At 34.6% G+C, this 24,280-nt stretch overlaps 1 pseudogene; it reads right to left on the bottom strand.

Moving 5' to 3' along the window:
• Positions 1 to 18,948: 18,948 nt before the first annotated feature.
• Positions 18,949 to 19,218, bottom strand: LOC148109518 (ATP synthase F(0) complex subunit f, mitochondrial pseudogene; annotated as a pseudogene).
• Between the last annotated feature and the right edge of the window lie 5,062 nt (positions 19,219 to 24,280).

The raw sequence follows: 24,280 nt of genomic DNA, 5'->3' as shown, positions 1-24,280 counted from the left end.
GCAGGGATCTTCTAATCTATATCTGTGATGCCCACCATGATACTAGGCACATCAGTAACATGTATAGAATCAAAAAAAAGTACTTGTCATCTGGTTCTTCAAAAACTATGGTGTCAAGCGTTGGGGGAAGCCTACTGAGATTATGCAATGATATATCCAAGAAAAAAATGTAAAGAACAATTCTTAACAAAAGGAAAAAAATTAAATTTCCTGATCGAAAGTATCATTCAGGGGCGCCTGGGTGGCACAGCGGTTAAGCGTCTGCCTTCGGCTCAGGGTGTGATCCCGGCGTTATGGGATCGAGCCCCACATCAGGCTCTTCCGCTATGAGCCTGCTTCTTCTTCTCCCACTCCCCCTGCTTGTGTTCCCTCTCTCGCTGGCTGTCTCTATCTCTGTCGAATAAATAAATAAAATTAAAAAAAAAGTGTCATTCATATTCTGCAAAGAAATCTCTGTATTCTAGTTTGCTCATACTTTTTTCTAATTAAGGATTCTTTTCAGCTTTTGTAATCCCAAAGCACAACTTTAGTATCATATTGAATTCTGAATTTAGGTGGGCATAATAAAACTGCCTTTAAATTATGACTTTGAACTAGGTATTTTATAGGTAGCATATACTTTCCTTTTGAGGTGGAGTTGGTCTCAAATCAGGAAAAATTATTTTATATACCTTACAGACCAATTCTTTTTGTTTATGGATGGAAGCTATGATTTTATCTTTTTCTTAGAGGCACTAATACTGAATTTCGTAGAACTATTCTTTTGGCTTATTGGGAGCCATTCTTTTATCTATAGTTATTAGTAATCGGTATTTAATTTTCTAGTGGACCTGGTTTTGAAAGTGCATGTAAATAATCACTTTTCTTAAATATTATCAAAGTTTTACTATAGGATATTTTATATATGAGATATTTTCCCAAAGGAAAAATATTTTCTCATTTTTGTACTGAATGTCTTAATTATATAGTCATCAAATTCATCACATTGATAGAAAGACAGAGGAAAATCATCAATTATTAATATGATCAATACATGCAGTAGAACATCTGACAACAGTCAATATTCATTCATTTAAAAAGTTTTTAGAAAGATAACAATACATGGAATTTTAATCTGATAAATATCAATGAAGTCCCCAAACAAACATCATCCTTATGGTGAATTGGTGAATTATGGAAAGATTAGATATGCTACAAGCATGCCCACTATTAGTTTATCTGATGAACACTGTCTTATCAGTCTTTTCCAATGAAACAAGGATAATAAAAATAAATTGATTGTAGTTTGTTTACACAATTCTGCAATGAAGATACAACATTAATAAACCTTTCAAACAAAATGAAGCCAGTAACAAAAGAAAATTGTTTCCATTTACATAAAGTTCAAAAACAAGTAAGACTAGTATAGACTATTAGAAGTCAAAGAAGTACATTGGAGGGTCCAATATTTTTCCATAAATTGTAAAATTCTAAAGCATAGTATCACTCTAAAAAACAACTTCATTTTTCAGAGATTCTAAGAATGCACTAGAAAAGGACCCTAGAGATCATCTGTTGGAAGTATGCTTTTTTAACTCAGAAATATTAAGTGGTTTGCTGAAGGCTACGGTGTCTGTTACTGATAGACTAAATTTAAATCCCCATGTTACCTGAAATTCCAAGATGCATTTTTAAATGTATCATATTTGTTTCCTAGAAATGGATTAATTTCTCCATCACTGAAACATGGGAGTAGGGCATAGCAGATATAATATCTGCTTAAGAATCCAGAATTGAAATTTATTTTATTGCCTTATTAAATGGTTAAATTTGAGCTGGGTAGATTAAAGGTGAAGGTGATGTCTGGGCTTTTTTACAGTCAATAATTGCATGCTTTTATTCAGAATGCTGATAAATAGCCTTCCAAATCTTTTGTAGTTCACTTGAATAACATTTTTGACTCAAATTTTCATGTGTGAAAATGTTCTGTTATTTTTTTTAAAATACAGCATGTGGATTCAAATCAATAGGATTATAAATAACCTTCACTATTCCAAAGCAGAACTGAGTGTTAGCGATGCCTTTAAAGGTAGCCATATGAAAATATATTATACTTACATTGATTTTTGTGCATATTTTTACTCATAGGTTATTTTAAGCTCCAATGACTGTTAGTATGGTCCCATTCACTGGATAATATCTGTAAAAAAAAAAAATGAAGATAATTTAGTCCTTTGCTTACTTGTTTATTCCCTGGTTCACACTATTTTCCCTTTCTAACTTCTACTTTAGGTGGTAAAAAAGATTCTCATGTGATCTTGTTCTAAGTTACTGTTTACAGTACACTAATATGTGTTAATTAAGGAAAACACGAAAAATACAGAATCATTAAAGATAAATTCAAAAATTCACCTATATTCACAGCCACCAGTGGCAAAATGCTAAGCAATAATGTTCTTAACATTTTTTTTTATTTAATAAGTAGGCTCCATGCCCAGCATGGAGCTCAACATGAGGCTTAAACTCACAACTCCTAGATCAAGACCTGAGCGGAGATCAAGAGTCAGATGCCTAAGCGACTGAGTATCCAACCCAGGCACCCCATATTCTTAACATTCTTAATATTCTTTCTCTTTTTCTGTCTTTTCTATGCATAGGTGTGCATGAGGGAAGGAAGACTGAGATTGAGTTTGGTAATAAACTATCTTTTGCACATAAAATTATACAAGCATTTTGTTGCCTACACTTATTAAGGAAATATAGACTGCTTTAAAATTTTGCTTGTGTAAGTAATATTGCAATAAATGTTACCATTCATGATTGTGAATGAGAGTACAGACTGGAACCCAACATCCTAGATTCAAATTCCATCCCTGGAACTTCCTAGTTACATGACAAAGCAAGTCATTAAGTTCTGTATCTTAATTATGTCAACTGCAAAATATTAGTAAGACTAGCATCTCTTAACTATAGAGAACAAACTAAGGGTTGATGGGAGGAGGTGAGTGGGGGATGGGCTAAATAGGTGATGGTTACTAAGAAGGGCGTTTGTTGGGACGCCTGGGTGGCGCAGTCATTAAGCGTCTGCCTTCGGCTCAGGGCGTGATCCCTGCGTTCTGGAATCGAGCCCCACATCAGGCTCTCCCGCTGGGAGCCTGCTTTTTCCTCTCCCACTCCCTCTGCTTGTGTTCCCTCTCTCGCTGGCTGTCTCTTCAAATAAATAAATAAAATCTTTAAAGAAAAAAAAAAGAAGGGCGTTTGTTGTGATGAGTACTGGGTGTTACATGTAAGTGATAAATCAGTGAATTCTACACCTGAAACCAAATTTACTACATATGTTAACTAACTGGAATTTAAATAAAAACTTGAAAAAAATAAGAATAGCATCTACTTCATAGATTTGTTCCAAGAAATAAGTGCATAATGTATCAATAATGTACATACACCATTAGAAAAGTACAGGCCAGGTGGATAAGCATGTATATGTCATTTGTTATCACAGAGTATTTTCTTTTTTGGGGAGTTTTCTTCAGAGAAGATTCCCAGTATTGAAATTAATGGTTCCAAGCTTGTGATTTTAAATCTTAACAGTCATTGCTAAAATATTTTCTAAAATAGCACCACCAAATACTTTTATACATTACTAGCAAAATATCAGTTTGAACTTATACAGTACCTGATACTTACTGTCCACCAATAAAAGTTATATATTGTAATTATTATTGTTGTTTTATAATATTGTACACCTTCTAAGTGTTGTACATGTTATATCTTCAAGAATTTCCTGGATTAAAACTGGATTTTTGTTTTTATTTTATTTGATTATAAATGAAATTAAATATGTGGGAAAATGTTTATATGCCAGTTGTCTTTCCCCTTCTGTTCATTATTTGATTGTGGTTTTTTTAATTGCTTCTCATAGTACTTCTAAGTTTCACCTTCCTCCTCTGTTTTGTCCTCCTGCATTCAGTGACTTATATTTGCTCAGACTTCTCTGATCTGGTCATAAGGAGTTCTGGAAAATCCTGAAGTCCAGTAATTCTTTTTAATTCAAGGGAAGTGGACCTAAATAGCATAGCTGAAGGCAAAATTAATCAAATATATTAGTGGATTACTTAAAATAAGTCCAGTTTTATGTGATTATACATAACTACCTTACTGATGGGAGAAACAAATAATAGTATATACCGTAGGAAGTAGTACAGATTGATTTCTAGTAAACTACATTGGGAAAAATGATGCTGACTGCAACAGAGAAAAATAAAAAGCATGATCTAGATCTTAAGGCATTTACTACATATTTGAAAGAATATACAAAAATTACAAGATAAAAAAGATATCTCAAATATATTTATTAAGAATTCATAAATTACTATATGAAAAATTACCAAATAAATGGCATAATCAAGCAAGTACTCTACAGTCAGAAAAGGTAAGAGCCACAGTGAACAAATCAGCAAAGCTTTATAAGAGATATCAAGTGGAATTATTCTTCAGAGACTCTAAGGAAGAAAGAAGAGGAGGGTATTTCAAAAATTAATAATGATAATCGCAATCATGCATAAACTAGTTACTGTGAATCAGACATTACTGTTTATTCCTCACAATTCCTGTAAGAAAGATACTGATTTTATGGATGGGGAAACTGAAGAACAAAAAGGTTAAGAAATTTGTACAAGATCACACAGATGGTAAGTGGCAGACTGAATCCAAGTGGCCAGGCCAGAATCCATGTTGTTAACTACCTCCCACTACTTTCAAAAAGATATTGACCCCTCAAATAGGTGTAAGATGTGCTTAGAAGGCAAAAATGAATTATCTTTCTAGAAACAAAGACCAAAAACTGAGAAATCAAGGTAAAGGGCATAATGGGGGCTAATCTATAGATTGAAACATGGATAATTTGAATTATGATTTCTAGTGCTAGAAAATCATTAAAGTAGGGAAATTATGGTTTAAGAAGACTGATCTAAGAGTTGTATGAAGAATTGAGATTCAAAATAGCGAAGCCAATATTCAAGACTTGAGAGCTTGACTACAGGGCAAAAACTTAATTGTAATTATTAATATTGAGTTATAATCTGTACTGTGTGCTTGCCCTATAGCTCTGCAAGTATCGTAACTGGAATCTTGTTATTTCTGTTTAGATGTCCAATTCCATCCCAGACTCAGGAATCTTTGGCTTGGTGTGGAGAAGATTTAAAAACTAGTATCTCATGAGCTGAAATCTCAACATTGCGTGAATTATTACATTTTTATTTTTCATTAAAGTTTTTTCAAAACATTTTTATAATTAAGTCTCCATTTCCTCATTCTCTTCTCAATCTACTCCAATTACATTTCTGTCTTCATTTACACAAAATTTCTGAAACAGTTGTTATAAAGTTCTTCAATAAACTTTTATCTTGCTAAACCCAACTGTTTCTTTGGGTTTCATACCTCCGTGGGAATTAAATCACCTTTGACACATTAAACTATTCCTTTTTTCCAAAAACACTCTTTTCTCCTGGTTGATGCAACACTACAGTCCTGACTCAATGCCTACTTCTCTCTTGGGAATGGCCAGCAATCCCTGTATCGATGGATGAAAGATTACTCCAAACTTTTCTGTGAAAGAGAGAACACAAGGGGGTCAACGCTCAGAGACAAAGACCCTTTGCTCTTTTTGCTCCTGCCTTTATTGGTCTTTCAGGATAAGCATAAACCCTTATTGCTATTTCTCGGGCACATGATGTGTGACAAGAGGTCTTACTGGAACTAGGAGGACCTGTTTATGGAAAGATACGATAAGCTAATCTGCGTGTTCTACAAGTTTTGCTAAACGTAGCATAGGGAACAATGCATACAACTCTTAGATCACAGGGTGGTTATTTGGGCTAAGAAAGCTTTGGGGAAGGCAACTCACCATGGCGTTCCTATGGCAGAGTGGTCACACAGGCCTCTGCATTCCAAAGGCCTATGCCCTACTCTGAAAACCTTTCTTTGCCCCCAGAGGCCCCTGTGTTACATTTTAGCAAGCCAGATTTTATGGATGTTTTCATGCTCTACATTAACTCCATCAATTCTCTACTTCCTTTGTTGGCTAGACTCCCCGGAAGGGCCTCTAAATATGGATGATTTTCAAATAAGTCTCTAGTGTATATCTCTGCACTTAATTCTAGACTTATAAATCCCACTTCTCTGACATCTACACTAGACTGTTTATTAGGCTTCTCTAACTAAATAAAGAAAACACAGAAATAGGGTGCCTGGGTGGCTCAGTTGGTTAAGCATCTGACTCTTGGTTTTGGCTCAGGTCATGATCTCATGGATCATGGGATCAAGCCCCATGCAGAGCCCTCCTTGGGATTCTCTCTCTCCCTCTCCCTCTGCACTCCCCCCCCCGCCTTGTGCTCTGTCTCCCATTCTCTCTCTTTCAAATAAATAAATAAAAATCTTAAAAAAGAGAAAAGAAAAAGCAGAAATATTTATTTCCTTTGAAATCTCTCTACAAATGTTTCCACTTCATAATATGGTACCATCATTCACTCAAGTTAAAAAACTCAAGTCTTCTTCTCTACCTGAACCCCTCTTGAAGCTGATCTATCACATCTTGTCAGCTTTAACTCCCAAATATATCTTCTATATCTCTACTTTTCTTCATCTTCATTGATATCACCCAAGATCAAGCCATAATTATTTCTCCCCTAGAGTTTTACAATAGTTTTCTGTTTTTCCTATATCCTCTCCTTTATTTCTACAGTTCATTCTCCATGAAGAATTCAGTTATTTTTGAGAAATATATTTGCCATTTTATTATTATTATTATTATTATTATTATTAATTATTATTATTATTTTGCTTAATTTTTTTTGGCTTTCCTGTACAATCAGAATAAAATCAAAAACCTTTGTGGCCTACAAAGACCTACATGATCTGACTTCCAAGCACCTCTTTGACTTCACTTACTCTCATCTCCTTGCCATTGCTCATTAAGCTCCAACCTCAGCAGCCTTCTTTAGATTCTTCTCAGTTTCTTTCTACTTATTAATCCCTTTGCCCTTTTGCATCAAATACTCTGCCTCTAGGTTTTCAAATGACTCCCAGTCGGAAAATTTTGGTCAATCATATCTCAGCTCAAATACTCATCAAATAATCCTTCCCTGAGCATTTTGTTCAAAGTAGCCCAGTCCTTTCTCCCCCCAACCTCCAAGCCCAGTTATTCTACAACATCCTGCCTTTTAGTCTTCACAGCATTATCACAAACTTATATTGTTCATTTATGCTTTAATTCTTTCCTTCTTTAGAATTTAAACTTCTTGAGAACTGAGATTCTTTTGGGCATTGTTATATTCCTAGCCCACTGGATAATGTCTAAAGCGTAGTGGATTTTCAATAATATTTGCTGAATAAACAAATGAATGAGTGAACAAATCACAGTTTAGATAAACATTTCCTTCTTTCATTTTGATAACATCTCTATTCTACTTGTCTTTTTTTATTAAAGTATTTTTATTCTAATATTTCTTCTTTTTTTAAATTCAATGAAATATTATATAATGTATTACTGGTTTCAGAAGTAGAAGTCAGTGATTCGTCAGTCTTATATAATACCCAGTGTTCATTATATCATGTGCCCTCATCAATGTACATCATCCAGTAATCCCATCACCCATCCCCAAACCTCCCTCATCTCTAGCACCCCTCAGGTTTTTTTCTTATGATTAAGAGTCTCATGATTTTTCTCCCTCCTTAACTTTCTCTTTTTTAAATTTTTTCTTCTCTTCCCCTATGATCCTCTGTTTTGTTTTTTAAATTCCACATATAAGTGAGATCATAAGATAATTATCTTTCTCTGATTGATTTATTTTGCTAAGCATAATACCCTCTAGTTACATCCATATTATTGCAAATGGCAAGGTTTCCCTTTTTTTGATGGCTGAGTAGTATTTCACTGTATATGTATACCACATCTTCTTTATCCATTCATCTGTTGATGAGCACCTGGGCTCTTTCCATAGTTTGACTACTATGGACATTGCTGCTATAAACATCGGGATACAGTTGTCCCTTAGGATCACTACATTTGTATCTTTGGGTAAGTACCCAGTAGTGCAATTGGTGGATTGTAGGGTAGCTCTATTTTCAACTTTTTGAGGAACCTCCATACTATTTTCCAGAGTGACTGTACCACCTTGCATTCCCACCAACAGTTCAAGAGGATTCCCCTTTCTCCACATCCTCACCAACGTCTGTTGTTTCCTAACTTGTTAATTTTAGCCATTCTGACTGGTGTGAGGTGGTATCTCATTGTTGTTTTGATTTGTATTTCCGTGATGCTGAGAGATGTTGAACATTTTTTCAGGTGTCTGTTGGCCATTTGTATGTCTTCTTTGGAGAAATATCTGTTCATGTCTTCTGCCCATTTCTTGACTGAATTATTTGTTCTTTTAGTGTTGAATTTAATAAGTTCTTTATAGATTTTGGATACCACCCTTTATCTGGTAAGATATTTGCAAATATCTTCTCCCATTCTGTCCATTATCTTTGGGTTCTGTTGACTGTTTCCCTTGTTGTGCAAAAGCTTTTTATCTTGATGAAGTCCCAATAGTTCATTTTTGCCTTTGTTTCTCTTGTCTTTGGAGACGTGCCTAGCAAGAAGTTGCTGCAGCTGAGGTCACAGAGGTTCATTCTGCTGTGGCTGTCCAGTTTTCCCAAGACCATTTGTTGAAAAGACTGTCTTTTTTCCATTGGATATTCTTTCCTGCTTTGTCGAAGATTAGTTAATCATAGAGTTGCATTCCATTTCTGGGTTCTCTATTCTGTTCCATCGATCTATGTGTCTGTTTTTGTGCCAGTACCATACCACCTTGATGATTACAGCTTTGTAGTAGAGCTTGAAGTCCGGAATTGTGATGCCAACAGCTTTGGTTTTCTTTTTCAACATTCCTTTGGCTATTCAGGGTCTTTTCTGGTTCCATACAATTTTTAGGATAATTTGTTCCAGCTCTGTGTAAAAAGTTGATGGTATTTTGATAGGGATTGCATTGAAAGTATAGACTGCTCTAGGTAGCATAGACATTTTAACAGTATTTATTCTTCCAATCCATGAGCATGGAATGTTTTTCCATTTCTATTTGTCTTCCTCAATTTCTTTCATGAGTTTTCTATATTTTTCTGAGTACAGATCCTTTGACTCTTTGGTTAGGTTTATTCTTAGGTATCCTATGGTATTGGGAGCAACTGTACATAGGATTGACTCCTTAATTTCACTTTCTTCTGTCTCATTGTTAGTGTATAGAAATGCAACTGATTTCTGTGCATTGATTTTATATCCTGCCATGTTGCTGAATTCTTGTATGAGTTCTAACAATTTTGGGGTGGAGTCTTTCAGGTTTCCACATAGAGTATCATGTCATCTGCAAAGAGTGAAACTTTGAATTCTTCTTTGCCAATTCGGATGCCTTTTATTTTTGTTGTCTGATTGCTGAAGCTAGGACTTCTAGTACTTTGTTGAACAGCAATGGTGATAGTGGACATCCCTGCCGGTTCCTGACCTTAGGGGGAAAGCTCTGAGTTTTTCCCCATTGAGAGTGATATTAACTGTGGGATTATCATATATGGCTTTTATGATATTGATGTATGTTCCCTCTATCCCTACATGTGAAGAGTTTTAATCAAGAAAGGATGCCACAGGGGCGCCTGGGTGGCACAGCAGTTAAGCATCTGCCTTCGGATCAGGGCGTGATCCCAGAGTCCTGGGATCGAGCCCCACGTCAGGCTCCTCTGCTGGGAGCCTGCTTCTTCCTCTCCCACTCCCCCTGCTTGTGTTCCCTCTCTTGCTGGCTGTCTCTATCTCTGTCAAATAAATAAATAAAATCTTTAAAAAAAAAAAAGAAAGGATGCCATATTTAGTCAAATGCTTTTTCTGCATCTATTGAGAGGATTATATGGTTCTTGTCCTTTCCTTTATTTATGCAGTGTATCACATTGGTTGATTTGGGGATGTTGAACCATCCTTCCATCCCAGGAATAAATCCCACTTGGTCATGGTGAATAATCCTTTCAATGTACTGTCAGATCCTGTTGGCTAGTATTTTTATGAGAATTTTTGCATCCATGTTCATCAGGGACATTAGTCTGTAATTCTTCTTTTTGATGGGGTATTTGTCTGGTTTTGGGATCAAGGTAATGCTGGTCTCATAGAATGAGTTTGGAAGTTTTCCTTCCATTTCTATTTTTTGAAACAGTCCTTTCTCTTTTCTTTTTGATAAGTCTGGCCAGGAGGTATCAATCTTAATAATTCTTTCAAAGAACCAGCCACTAGTTTCATTGATTTGTTCTACTGTTCTTTTTGTTTTTATTTCATTGATTTCTGCTCTAATTTTTATTAATTCTCATCTCCTGCTTGGTTTAGGCTTTATTTGCTCTCTTTCTCCAACTCTTTAAGGTGTAAGGTTAAGTTGTGTATTTGAGAATTTTCTTGTTTCTTGAGAAAGGCTTGTATTGCTATATACTTTCCTCTTAGGACCATCTTTGCTATATCCCAAAGCTTTTGTACAGTTGTGCTTTCATTTTCTTTTGTTCCCATGAATTTTTTTAAATTCTTCAATTTCCTGGTTGACCCATTCATTCTTTAGTAGGATGCTCTTTAGCCTCCATGTATTTGAGTTCTTAACAAATTTCTTCTTGTGATTGAGTTCGTGTCAGAGCATTGTGGTCTGAAAATATGTAAGGAATGATCCCAATCTTTTAGTACTGGTTGAGACCTGATTTGTGACCCAGTATGTGATCTATTCTGGAGAATGTCCCATGTACATTTTAGAAGAATGTGTATTCTGTTGCTTTAGGATGGAATGCTCTGAATATATCTGTCGAGTCCATCTGGTCCAGTATATCATTCAAAGCCCTTGTTTCCTTATTGATCTGCTTAAGTGATCTTTCCATTGCAATGAGTGAGGTGTTAAAGTCCCCTAATATTATTGAATTATTATGGATGTGTTCCTCTAATTTTGGTATTTATTGGCTTATATAATTGGCTATATAAATGGTTCCCACATTAGGGGTATAAATATTTACAGTTGTTAGATTTTCTTGTTGGATAGACCCTGTAATTAAAATAAAGTGTCCTTCCTCATCTCTTATTATAGTCTCTGGTTTAAAATCTAATTTGTCTGACATAAAGATTGTTACCCCAGCTTTCTTTTGATATCCATTACCATGATAAATGGTTTTCTACCTCCTCACTTTAAATCTGGAGGTGACTGTGGGTCTCAGGTGAGTCTCTTGTAGACAGCATATGGATGGGTCTTGTTTTTTTTACCCCATCTGATACCCTGTGTCTTTTGATTGGAGCATTTAGCCCATATACATTCAGAGTAACTATTGAAAGATATGAATTTAGTGTCATTGTATTACCTGTAAAGTCACTGTTTCTGTATATTATCTCTGTTCTCTTCTGGTCTACATTACTTTTGGCCCTCTCTTCACTTAAAGGATCCCTTTTAATATTTCTTGTAGGGCTAGTTTGGTGATCACATATTATTTTAGTTTCTGTTTATTCTGGAAGCTTTTTATCACTCCTTCTATTTTGAATGACATCCTAGCTGGATAAAGTATTCTTGGCTACATCTTTTTTTTTTTTTTTTTCATTTAACACCCTAAATATATCATGCCAGTACTTTCTGACCTGCCAGGTCTCTGTGGATAGGTCTGCTGCCAGTCTAATGTTTCTACCCTTGTAGGTTATGGACCTCTTGTGTCAAGGTGCTTTCAGGATTTTCTCTTTGTCGCTGAGATTTGCAAGTTTCATTATTATATGTCAGGGTGTCGACCTATTTTTATAGATTTTGAGGGGGTTTCTTTGTGCCTCCTGAACTTGGATGCCTGTTTCCTTCCCCAGATTAGGGAAGTTCTTTGTTAGAATTAGCTCCAATATACCTTCTGCCTCTCCCTCCTTCTTTCCTCTTCTCCCGAGATCCCAGTTATTCTATTGGTATCACTTAGCTCTTGAACTCTCCCCTTATGACCCAGTAGTTGTTTATCTCTCTTTTTCTCACCTTCTTTATTCTCCATCCTTTTGTCTTCTATATCACTAATTCCATCTTCTGCCTTATTTGTCCTAGCAGTTAGAGACTCCATTTTTTATTGCAACTCATTAATAGCCTTTTTCATTGTGACTTGACTAGATTTGAGTTCTTTTATTTCTCCAGAAAGGGATTCTCTAGTATCTTCTATGCTTTTTTCAAGCTCTGCTAGTATCTTCATAATCTTTATTCTGAACTCTAGTTCCAACATCTTACTTAAGTCCATACTGATTAGGTCCCTGGCAGTCAGTATTGCCTCTTATTTTCTTTTTTGTGGTAAGTTTTTCCATCTTGTCATTCTGTCCATAGAAAAATAGATGAATGAGAGAACAAAATACTAAAATGGCAACAATGATCCCAGACTAAACAAACTAAACTAAACACTAAACAAATCAGAAGAGACCTGACACTGAAAAAAATATTAATTTAATTGATTAATTAATTAATTTTTTTAAGAAAGGGAGAGAGGGGGAGAATATAATTAGAAAGTGAACAGAACAGAGCAATCATACATACATCATACATAATCTGTTCTTTTCTGGTCTACATTACTTTTGGCCCTCTCTTCATTTAAAGGATCCCTTTAAACATTAAGCAATCATACATACATCAATATCATAAACAGTCTCTGTGGATAGGTCTGCACAATCATATCATTAGAGGTTGTTCTCCATGGCTTCTGACATTTTTTAGCCTCTTTATTCTGCTTGCTGAGAAATCCATCTTTTTCCATGTTTGCAACTGAGTAGGGATCTTAGCTTATTTCCTGCTAAAAAAGTTTGGGGATCCAAATGTCTCTTCATTTTATATGGTCTCTTTCCCTATTGGTTCCAGTTGCTACAACACTTATAAAAACATTGTGAGTTTCTTATGCAACAGCTTATAAATATACTGAATTAGACAAAAACAACATCAGCTAGTCTCTTAGAGATAATCCTTCATCTACCTTAGTTTCCCTTTGAGACTGCTGTGGGACCACACTCTTAAAATCCCTAGAGGACTCCCTCTGGCTTTGATATTTAGCCTGATACCCTTATTTAATTTGACAATTGTCTAACATCTAGGAAGTCTAGAAATAAGAAACAGATTTATTTTTGTAACCAGAAAGTCTTGTTTCCTATATACATAACTGTTTTGTTGTTAGCATATCTTTCTCCTCTCAAATTTTATCATAGGAAATTAGAAGAAGCTGGGTGATACTTTCAATACTGTTCTTGGACATATCCTTAGGATACATCATCCCTATTTCTAACACTACAGAAGGAAATGCTGTTGTCCAACTTTCTACCAATTCATAATAAGGGACTCTTTCCTCTAGTTGCCAATAATACATTCCATCTTTTTCCCTCAGCTGCAGAATTCTTAGCCCCTTTACCCTTTCCAAATACTCTTCAAATTTCTTCTGGCTTTGACTCGCCCCACAGCCCCAAAGCCTAAACTGCATGTTTTTTGTTTTGGGTTACATTGGCATCCTACTTTCTGTACCAGAATTTATTTCAAGTATTACTTATGCATATCAGACCACTCCAAAATTTAGTAGCTTAAAACAATGACAATTATTTATTTTCTTTGCAAATCAGAAATAGGACAATTATTTATTTTCTTTGCAAATCAGAAATAGGTCAATAGGCTCACTTTTGTTCCAAGCAAGTTAGGACAGCTTGACTGAGATATTGGGGAGATACTTTCAAAAAAACATATTCACCACCTAGCAAGTTTGTGGTACTGTCACTTGTGAGCTCGGCTGGCAATGTGGTCTGAGAGTTCAGTTTTTCTCTATAGACTGCATGAATTTCCTCAACATGGGTGGAAAGTTCCAAGAACAAGCATCCCAAGAGCATAAGGTGAAGTGCATGAAACTTTCATGATCTAGTTTCAGAAATCAATTTGTATCACTTCCACCATAATTATTTATCAAGACAAACATAAAGGTCTGTCCAAGTTTAAGATAAAAACATAAAGGTTCCACCACTTGAGGGGATAAATGTATATTCTTTTGTGTCTAGTTTCTTTTGCTCATATGATTGTGAATTTCATTCATGTTATTGAATGTATCAGTAGTCATTGCCTTTTTGTAGCTGGGTAGTAACCTATTGTGTGTGTAGACTATGATTTGTTAATCCTTTCTTTCTTTCTTTTTATTTTTTTAAAGATTTTATTTATTTATTTGACAGAGAGAGAGACAGCCAGCAAGAGAGGGAACACAAGCAGGGGGAGTGGGAGAGGAAGAAGCAGTCTTCCCTGGGGAGCAGGGAGCTCAAGGCGGGGCTGGATCCCCGGATCCTGGGATCATGCCCTGTGCTGAAGGCAGATGCTTAATGACTGACCCACTCAGGTGCCCCTGTTAATCCTTTCTGGTTTTGATATATATTTGTGCTGTTTCCAGTTTGGGGGTTACTATGAATGGTATCTTAGAAGTCTTTTTGTAGGTCACTGTTTAATTTTCTTGAGAATTCATTAATACTTAACAACTGCTATGTCTTAGGAAAAGTCCATGTTTGATCATAAAGAAGTGCCATTTTTTCCCATAGGTATTATACCACTTAGCACTACCTCCAGAAATGCAGGAAGATTATTATTGCTCCACATACTCATCAATAATTTTTGTCATAGACTAAATTCCAGCTACGCTAGTGGATGCTTTGTGATATCTTATTATGGCTTTGATTTGCATTTCCTTGAAGAGATACAAATTGAGTACTTTTCTCATAAGTTTGTTGTACTTTACCATACAACCTTCAAATCTTCCTTTCAAAAGGTATAGTCAAGTATTCCGCCAATTTTTTATTTGTCTTAGGATTATTGAGCTACAGAAACTGTATTTTCTGGATCCAATTCCTGTGATATATATGCTTTTCAGTATTTTTTTCTAGTTTCTGGCTCACTTACTCATTTTCTTAATGTTGTCCATTAATTAAAAAAAAGTTTTAACTGATTTTTTTAAAAAATCATTGACTTCTATGTACTAAGAAATAATTACTTGCCCCTCAATCACAAAAATATACTGATTTATTCTAGAAGATCTTTGAATTTGGTTTTTGTAGTTTGGAGTTATTATCCACCACAAATTCATTTTTGTGTACAGTATTAGGTCAAATTAGAGGGTTTTTTTCTTTAACATATCAATAATGCAGGCACCATTTTTTGGAAATACTATCCATTCTCCATTGATTTACTATGATGCAAATTTTTTAAAATTTAAATTCCAGTATGGTTAACATACAGTGTTATATTAGTTTCAGGTATTTAATATTGTGATTCAACAATACCATACATCACCCAGTGCTCATCACAAGTGCCTTCTTTAATCCCCATCACCTATTTTACTCATCTCCCCATGCATATCCCCTCTAGGAATGATTAGTTAGTTTGTTCTCTGGAGTCGAGTCTGCTTCTTGGTTTTTATCTCTCTCTCTCTCTTTTTTCCCCCTTTGCTCATTTGTTTTATTTCTTTAATTCCACACATGAATGAAATCATATAGTATTTGTATTTCTCCAACTGACTTATTTTGCTTTGCATTCTACTCTCTAATTTCATCTGATTTGTTGGAAATGACAAAATTTCATTTTTTATGGCTGAATAGTATTCCATTATAAATCTTATTATGATAATATATTATATAGTATTATAAAATGTTATATTATATATGTGTGTGTGCGTGTATACATATCACATGTTCTTTATCCCATTCGTCTTTTGATGGACACTTGGGCTGCTTCCATAATTTGGTTATTGTAAATATAATGCTGCTATAAACATCAGGGTGCATGTATCCCTTAGAATTAGTGTTTTTGTATTTTGGGGGTAAATACCTAGTACTGTGATTAATGGATCCTAGGACAGTTTTACTTTTAATTTTTTCAGGAACCTCCACACTGTTTTCCACAGTGGCTGCACCAGTTTGCATTCCAATCAACAGTGGAAGAGGGTTCACCTTTCTCCACATCTTCAGCAACACCTATTGTTTCCTGTGTTGGTGATTTTAGCCATTTTGACAGGTGTGAGGTGATATCTCATTGTAGTTTTGATTTGTATTTCCCTGATGATTAGTGATGTTAAGCATCTTTTCATGCCTCTGTTGGCCATCTGTATGTCTTCTTTGGAAAAAAAAATGTCTATTCATGTCTTCTGCCCATTTTTTACTTGGATTATTCATTTTGGGGGAGTGGAGTGTGATAAGTTCTTTATAGATTTTGGATACTAACCCTTTATCAGATATGGCATTTGAAAATCTTTTTTCCCCTTTCACAGATTGCCTTTTAGTTTTGTTGATTGCTTCCTTCACTGTGCAGAAGTTTTTTATTTGATGTAGTCTCAACAGTTTATTTTGTTTTTATTTCCCTTGCCTCGGGAGACATATCCAGAAAAATGTTGCTTCAGCCAATGTCAGAGACATTACTGCCTATTCTCACATCCAGGATTTTTATGGTTTCAGGTCTCCGTTTAGATCGTTAATCCATTTTGAGTTTATTTTTGTGTATGGTATTAAAAAGTAGTACTGTTTTATTCTTTTTCATGTAGCTGGCCACTTTTCCCAACATCATTTGTTGACATCCCTGTCTTTTTCCCATTGGATATTTTTTCCTGGTTTGTTGAAGATTATTTGACTATATAATTGTGGGTGGGTTCTGGGTTTTCTATTCTGTTCCATTGATCTTTGTGTGTATTCTGCACCAATACCATACTATCTTGATTACTACAGCTTTGTAGTTTAACTTGAAGTCCAGAATTGTGATGCCAACAGCTTTGCTTTGCTTTTTCCAAAATTGCCTTGCTGTTGGGGTCTTTCGAGGTTCCAAACAAATTTTAGGATTGTTTGTTCTGGTTCTGTGAAAATTACTGTTGGTACTTTGATGGGGATTGTGTTAAAAGTATAGATTGCTTTGGGTAGTACAGACATTTTAACAATATTTGTTCTTCCAGTCTATAAGCATGGAATGTCTTCCCATTTCTTTGTGTCATTTTTCAATTTCTTAATCAATGTTTTATGGTTTTCAGAGTACAGGTCTTTCACCTCTTTGTCTAGGTTCACTCCTGGGTATCTTCTTTTTGGTGGAATTGTAAATGGGATTGTTTTCTTAATTTCTCTATCTACTGCTTCATTACTAGGGTATATGCAACAGATTTCTGCACATTCCTTTTGTATCCTGTGACTTTACTGAATTGATTTATCAGTTCTAATAGTTTTTTGGTAGAGTCATTCATGTTTTCTCTATATGTTGTCATGTCATCTCCAAATAGTAAGTTTTACTTCCTTCTTACCAATTTGGACACTTTTTATTTCTTGTTGCCTGATTACTGTGGCTAGGACTTCCAGTACTACATGAATAAAAGTGATGAGAGTGGACATCTTTGCTTGTTCCCAGCCTTAGAAGGAAAGCTTTGTTTTTCACCGAGTATGAGGTTTGCTGTGGGTTTTTATTTAGGCCTTTATCACGTTGAGGAACGCTCCTTTTAAACCTACTTATCGATGGCTTTTATCATGAATAGATGTTATACTGTGTCAAATGTCTCTTCTGCATCTATTGAAATGATATGGTTTTTATTTTTTCTCTTATTAATATGATGTATCACCTTGTTTGATTTGCAAATATTGAACCACCCTTGCATCCCGGGAATAAATCCCACCTGATCATATTGAATGATTTTTTAATTCATTTTGGGATATGTTTTACTAATATTTTGTTGAGAATTTTACATCTATGTTCATCAGGGATACTAGCTTTTAGTTCTCTTTTTTTTTGTGGTGTCTTAGTCTAGTTTTGGTATCAGGGTAATGTTGGCTTTGTAAAATGAATTTGAAAGTTTTCCTTTTTCTTCTATTTTTTTTGGAATAGTTTGAGAAGAATGGGTATTAACTCTTCTTTAAATGTTTGGTAGATTTCACCTGGGAAGCCATCTGGTCCTAGACTTCTGTTTTTTGGAGTTTTTTGATTACTGAATCAATCTCCTTCTGGTATTCAGTCTGTTCAAATTTTCTGTTTCTTCCTGCTTCAGTTTTGGTAGGTTATATGTTTTTAAGACTTTATCGACTTCTAGGTTGCCAAATTGTTGGCATATAGTTTTTCATAATATTTTCTTATAATTATTTGTATTTTTGTGGTGTTGGTTGTTATTTCTCCACTTTCATTTGTAATTTTGAGTCCTTTCTACTCTGATGCAAAAAATAATCAGGTCATTACAGGTGAAATTAGTTAGGACGAGGTCATAGTGTAATGGGGTTGGCTTCCTTTTTTTTTTTTTTTTTTAAGATTTTTATTTATTTATTTGACAGATAGAGACACAGCAAGAGCGTGAACACCAGCAGAGGGAGTGGGAGAGGGAGAAGCAGGCTTCCTGCTGAGCAGGGAGCCTGACACGGGGCTCAATCCCAGGACCCTGGGATCATGATCTGAGCCAAAGGCAGATGCTTAATGACTGAGCCACCCAGGCACCCCATGGCGCTGGCTTCTAATCCAATATGATTGATGTCCTTATTAGCAGATAGCCAGATGAAGACAGGCATACACAGGGAGAACTCTTTGTGAGAGGCAAGGAAAATTGTCCTTATAGGTTTCAGAGAGAGTATGACCCTGGTTATTCACTGGTTTTAGATCTGTAGCCTCCAGAACTGTGAGATAATAGACTTCTGTTATTTTAAGACATCCAGTTTGCGATGCTTTGTTATGGCAGCCCAAGGAAACAACAGCACACCCTACCTGATTGAAGAAATTGCCTCTTATTTCAGTTTGCTAATTTTTTTTAATGAAAAATAATTGGTGAATATTTTCCTAATACTTTTTTCCCCAAATACTAGTCAACTTTTTATTTGATGTTAGTTCTCAATTAGAATATGAAAGGATGCAAGGGTGCCAGGCAAAGATCAAGGTCAAGAATGCAGAATGCCTCCACACTGGACCCTCTTCAGTGGTATTTCGGAAGCTGCTCAAGTGGGGGTTCTTTGTAACAACAACAGTGGTTGAAAAGCACATAAGTTTCCAGCATCATACAAATCCCAGTGACACCCCCTTTCTTCACATTGATATACTTTTTGTAATACTGGTAGTAGCCTCTTTGAAATGCTCCAGCAATGCCTTTAGGGGTGAATAAAATCCCATATCAGTATCCAGCTTGGCAACTCTCCTAGTTAGACATCATGAGCTTCTTCTCCTTCAGTGGTACAGATGACACCATCTTGGAGTCTTGGGTGTCTGCTATCTCAAACACTTTTTTGACAATTATTAACACAATTGATACAAGGTTTGATACAATACAATGTTTTTTCTCCATTATTACTTTAATATGGTGAATTATATTCATTGATTTTAAAATCATATAATATAACATGTAATAGTAATATTTTTATATGTTTGTCATATCAAATTGTTGATATTCTAAAAAGGATTTTTGTGTATGTTCATAAGGAATATGTTAAATATTACTTCTAAATTAAATATGATAGAACTTACCAGTAAAATCATCTGGGTCTTTAGATGCAGTTGTGGGAAGGTTTTTAATAATAAGTTCCATTTTTAGAGATAGTAGACCTTTCAGATTTTCTAGTTTCTCTTGAGTGAGTTGCAATTCCTCATATTAAGTTGGTTTTTCAAAAAATTTGTCTATTTCGTAAAAATTTGTAAATATATTGATACAAGGTATTTGTAATGTTTCATTGCTGTCTTTTAAAGTCTATAGGATTGGTCTGGCTAATTTCAATATCTAGGTGATGTCTTTGTGCCTCTGTGGGCCGGTGTCTGTGTATATTTCTACTTCTTTTTGTCTTAACCGTGCCTCATATTTTCTTATCTCTTTTTATGCCTAGAAACTTCTGTTTGTATGTTAGATATTGTGGGTAATAAATTATAAGATTTTGGGATTATCACCATCCCTTAAAACATGTGGATTTTATTTTGCAAGGCAGTTAAAGTTTTGACAGATTATTCTGGATGTCATTAGGCTTATTTTATGTTGTTCTAAAATGGTTCTGAGTTTTAAAATTAGTCCTAAGACTTGCTTTTATTTATCCATGATAGTTACCCTTAAGGCATGACCCTTCTGAGGCTTCTACTGAAACTGATTTGCTCTGTGTGGTTTTTGTATTCCAGCTGTACAATCCCACATTTCCCCACACTGCATAACCCTGTAATAAGTAATTTCTGTCAGACTGTGAAGGTTCAGCTTTCTCCCAAGGTCCTACACTGAATCTCCACATAAACTTGCTGTCCCCCTTCTCTGGTATCGAGCCTTGAAAACTCCAGGCCCTTCAGAGTCAGAAGTCTGCACAAAATGAAACCAGAACAAACTGAATTGTCTGATAGTAAATCAATACTTAAAAAGTGATTATTTATATCAACTAAGAGAATCAAAATGGTAACTGTTTTAGTAATCTATTACTGCATGACAAACCATCCCAATACAAAATGGCTCAAAGCAATAATTAGTTATTATTGTTCTCAAGTTTATGGGTCAGCTGGGCAGCTCCTGTGATCTGGTCCAGGCTCATTTGATTTCATTTGGGTTTGTTCATGGCTCTTTGGTCAGCTGGCAAGTTGGGAGCTGGACAAGTTCAGACCTCATTCACATGTGTAGTGGCTGGTTGACTATCAGCTATGATGGCCGGGTCACTTTTCTTATCAAAAAGCCTAGCTCATGCTTGCTAACATGATGTTGGCCAGTATTCAAAAGAGAGCAGGTTAGTGCAAAGCCTTTTGAACCTAATCTCACACCTACAATAACATCACTTTTTTCCTGACATTCTGTGATTAAATCACATTACAAAGCTAGCTAGATTTTACCTCTTAATATGAGGAATTGCAAAGGCACTTTGTAAAGGTACGGATCTAGGGAAAGGAAAGGAATTGTGCCTATATTTTCAATATTATACATACCTAACTTTCTTCAATCTCTCTTCCAAACTCCTAAACTGTAGGGGTTTGGGTGATATAGTTAAAAAGTTGAGATGACAGCTTCTGCTTATTTTTGGTTATGACAGAGTAACTGGTACTAGACTTGCTCTCCTTTGGGAAAAAAAATATAAAACTCGTCAAATATATGAAGCATAGTCTTTCACACATTGAAAAATAGGCTAATTGATTGGCTGACAGCTGTGGCAACAGGATCACTTTTATCATTTAGGAGTCTAGTTCGTGCTTGTTAACATCATGACATTTACCTTCATGATGCCATGAAGATGTAATTTCTGCCTTTCCTGAACCAATGTTATTAGCTCATTAATCATTTATTCAATGGATGAGTATGATTTTTGTGTTTTTCATGAAGTCCAGAGCTTTCAGATCGCTCCAAGTAGCAGTACCATGATATTTTTTTCCTGAAACCCTTGATTCTTGATATATACCTAAGCCTGAATCTGCGTTTCTCAATGTAGCACTCTAGGTAACTGACTGCATTATGTAGAGACTTTCATACTGATTTGATTGCAAGCCCAGTATAAACCTTCACTCTAACTTTATAGCAGCTTTAGCCTTAGAAAAATTGAGAAAGAGGGGCATTTCATATTTGAAACTTTTTCCATACCCTTTTAAGTATCAACATCCTACATGTTGACAACTAATTACTCTCTGGATCACTGTGTCTGCATTCCCGGCTCTAGACACTTTTAAATCATTTTCTTAACAACAACAATAAAATCTACCAGTTCTTAATTTTGAAGAGAATTGTTTTTAGCTGGCCACCACATAATCAAAAACCTAATTCATGTTCACATCATTCGTCCTGGGAGTTTGGATTCTATTTTAGTAGAAGATAATTACTTAACAAAAATGATGCTGAGATTAGTAAATGTCCGCAGTAGTAACCAGCTGATTAGAGAGCTTCAGGGTGTGGCCTTGAGATGGCAAATGCCTGCCAACTTTGATTCTGCTTAGGGTTAACTCTGGCTGTTGAAAAAGAATAAAACACAAATACATGAAGAGGCATTATTCTGCTACAAATAGAATGGAGCAAATAAACTCTGCTTTTACCTATCTGCAGAAATTTTTAAAGAAACATATGATTCCTCTTCTGATATGCACATCTAATAATCTAAGTGGTTTAAATAGTAAGGTTCACATTTTGATCATTATATAAGTTATCTCTGGCATGAGAAATATTGTGTAGGTGAATAACTATTTTTCATTTTTGTGACTTGAATCAGGATTCAGCTTACCTGGATACATAGAAATGGAATTTATTTTATCTCACCACTAGTGAATTAATGAAAATTGGAAATGTGGGTTTTTTTTTATGGTATTACTATTGTGCAGATAATATTCTTAGTAATAAATATTCTGTACTGCTTTGATTCTTAAAGTTCAGGGTATTAGTGCCCAATAACAAATTGACAGTTTTATAAAATTGAACTGGTACTTGAGAATACTGAATAGATTCAATTAACATTTTTAATACCTAAAACCGCAAATAAAAAGATAATTTTTATAGTTAATATTTTAGCACGACTTTCCGTATCAGCGGGAACTTGATTTTTCTTTTTCTGTACATATTCATTTGTAATTAATATAGCTTTTACTTGTTAATAAAATAATCCTTGCCTTGAATACCTTTAATACAAAAAAAATATTTTTATGCTTTAAGAAAATAATTGTTGTGATCCCACAACCTCAAGATCACAAGGATTGTTATGTTTTATGAAAATTCAAATTCAACATTTTAATGTGCACATTTTTATTAGTTTTTAAATATCTCTAAAATATTGAAATAGTATCATGACTTTCCTTCTCAAAAAAAGAAAAGTAAAAATTCTAAAGCCTTATTAAAATTTGAGGTAGGACCAAAGAAGACAGGTAAAAAGAAAAGAGGAGGTATAAGAAAAAACAAGATTTTACTGTTGAAGTAAGCAATTGTGTGTGTGTGTGTGCGTGCGCAGCAGAGAGAGAGAGAGAGAAAGGGAGAGAGAGAGAAGGAAGAGCAAGTTTGTGTGCACATAACACCTTAGGGATTATTCTATCCCCTTATATGAAGCAGCATAGAAGAGGTGTAACAGAACTTCTGACTTCTCATATAATATTTTATTTCTAAATTATCCAAATGAAAAAAAATTAGGCACTGCATTTCATAGATTTAAAAAGATGATTAATAATGCTGTTTTAGCTATTCTGTGGGATCCTAATGATCATTCTACACAGAAAGAAGATAAAGAAAAATGGAAACTGCCCAGGTTGCATCTAACGTTTCTTCCCAAAGATACAATGTACCCCTTTTCAAAGACTTTCTTTACCCTACAGCTTCTGGGTAAGAAATGTAAATCTCAGACTTTTTGCCACTGATTATTTCATGTATATAATTGGGAAAGCTCCGTTTCCCTCCTTGGAAAAGTAGAGGCTTCAATTTATTTTTACCATGAAGTTAAAATCTTGATACATGTCTTTATTTTTCAACAAAGATTTAAGTCTTAACATTAAGAAATAGATAAAGAAAATAGTTACATATCATCAAAATTACTCATTTCTTAACAGAAAATTTTGCCAAAATTTAGATGCATTTGTTGCCCTAAAAAAAAGTTTCATTTTCTAAAAAAGATTTGTGAGCATGCTACTATACCTAAATTTTAAAGATACTTTGTTTGTCCAGGTAGGTAACAGAATTTTTATTTGTCTTTAGATGTTTGTTGTTATACTGTTTTTATTTTTGATAATCATTCTATATAGCCAGCAACTTAATTATTTGTCATCTTATTAATAACTTTTTATACTTTTTATATTTGAAAAGGATTGTTTTATGACTCAATTGCTCTTCTGTACATACTTATTCATTAAAATTATTAAAGAATATTTGATTTTACCATTGTATGATGAGAAACACCTCATAGCAGACTCTTGCTTCAATTGGAAGGGATAGAAGAAAAATGTATGGCTCATAATAATTTCTTTATTGCATACTGAATTTACTTTGATTATCAATCTCAACTGCAGATACCAATTCTTGATGTATAGCAACTGGTGAAAAATATGCTTACAGTTCTTCCTGTAGTTTTTGGTAGTTATTGTTCTTTGGCTTAAATAGATCAGAAGAAATATCAGTAATATAATCTAAATAGCCATATCAGCAAACATTTGAGAAATATCCCTTCCTTATTGAATAAATATCTTAATTCTAAACCATTTGAGTCAAAATAAAAAAGAGTTGAATTTTATTAAAAAAAACTTTATAAGCACAGCCCATGTAAAGGTTATAGGTGGAATATCATTTTAGAGATCACTTTTCAATCTGAAAAACATGTTTTTTTTAGCATTTATGTATG

This window comes from Ursus americanus, chromosome 8 (assembly GCF_024610735.1).
Source record: "Ursus americanus isolate L20-20 chromosome 8, mUrsAme1.1.p, whole genome shotgun sequence".
Classification (NCBI taxonomy): domain Eukaryota; kingdom Metazoa; phylum Chordata; class Mammalia; order Carnivora; family Ursidae; genus Ursus; species Ursus americanus.
Note: the sequence above shows the minus strand (reverse complement) of the source record. Positions and strands in the feature narration are given on the sequence as shown.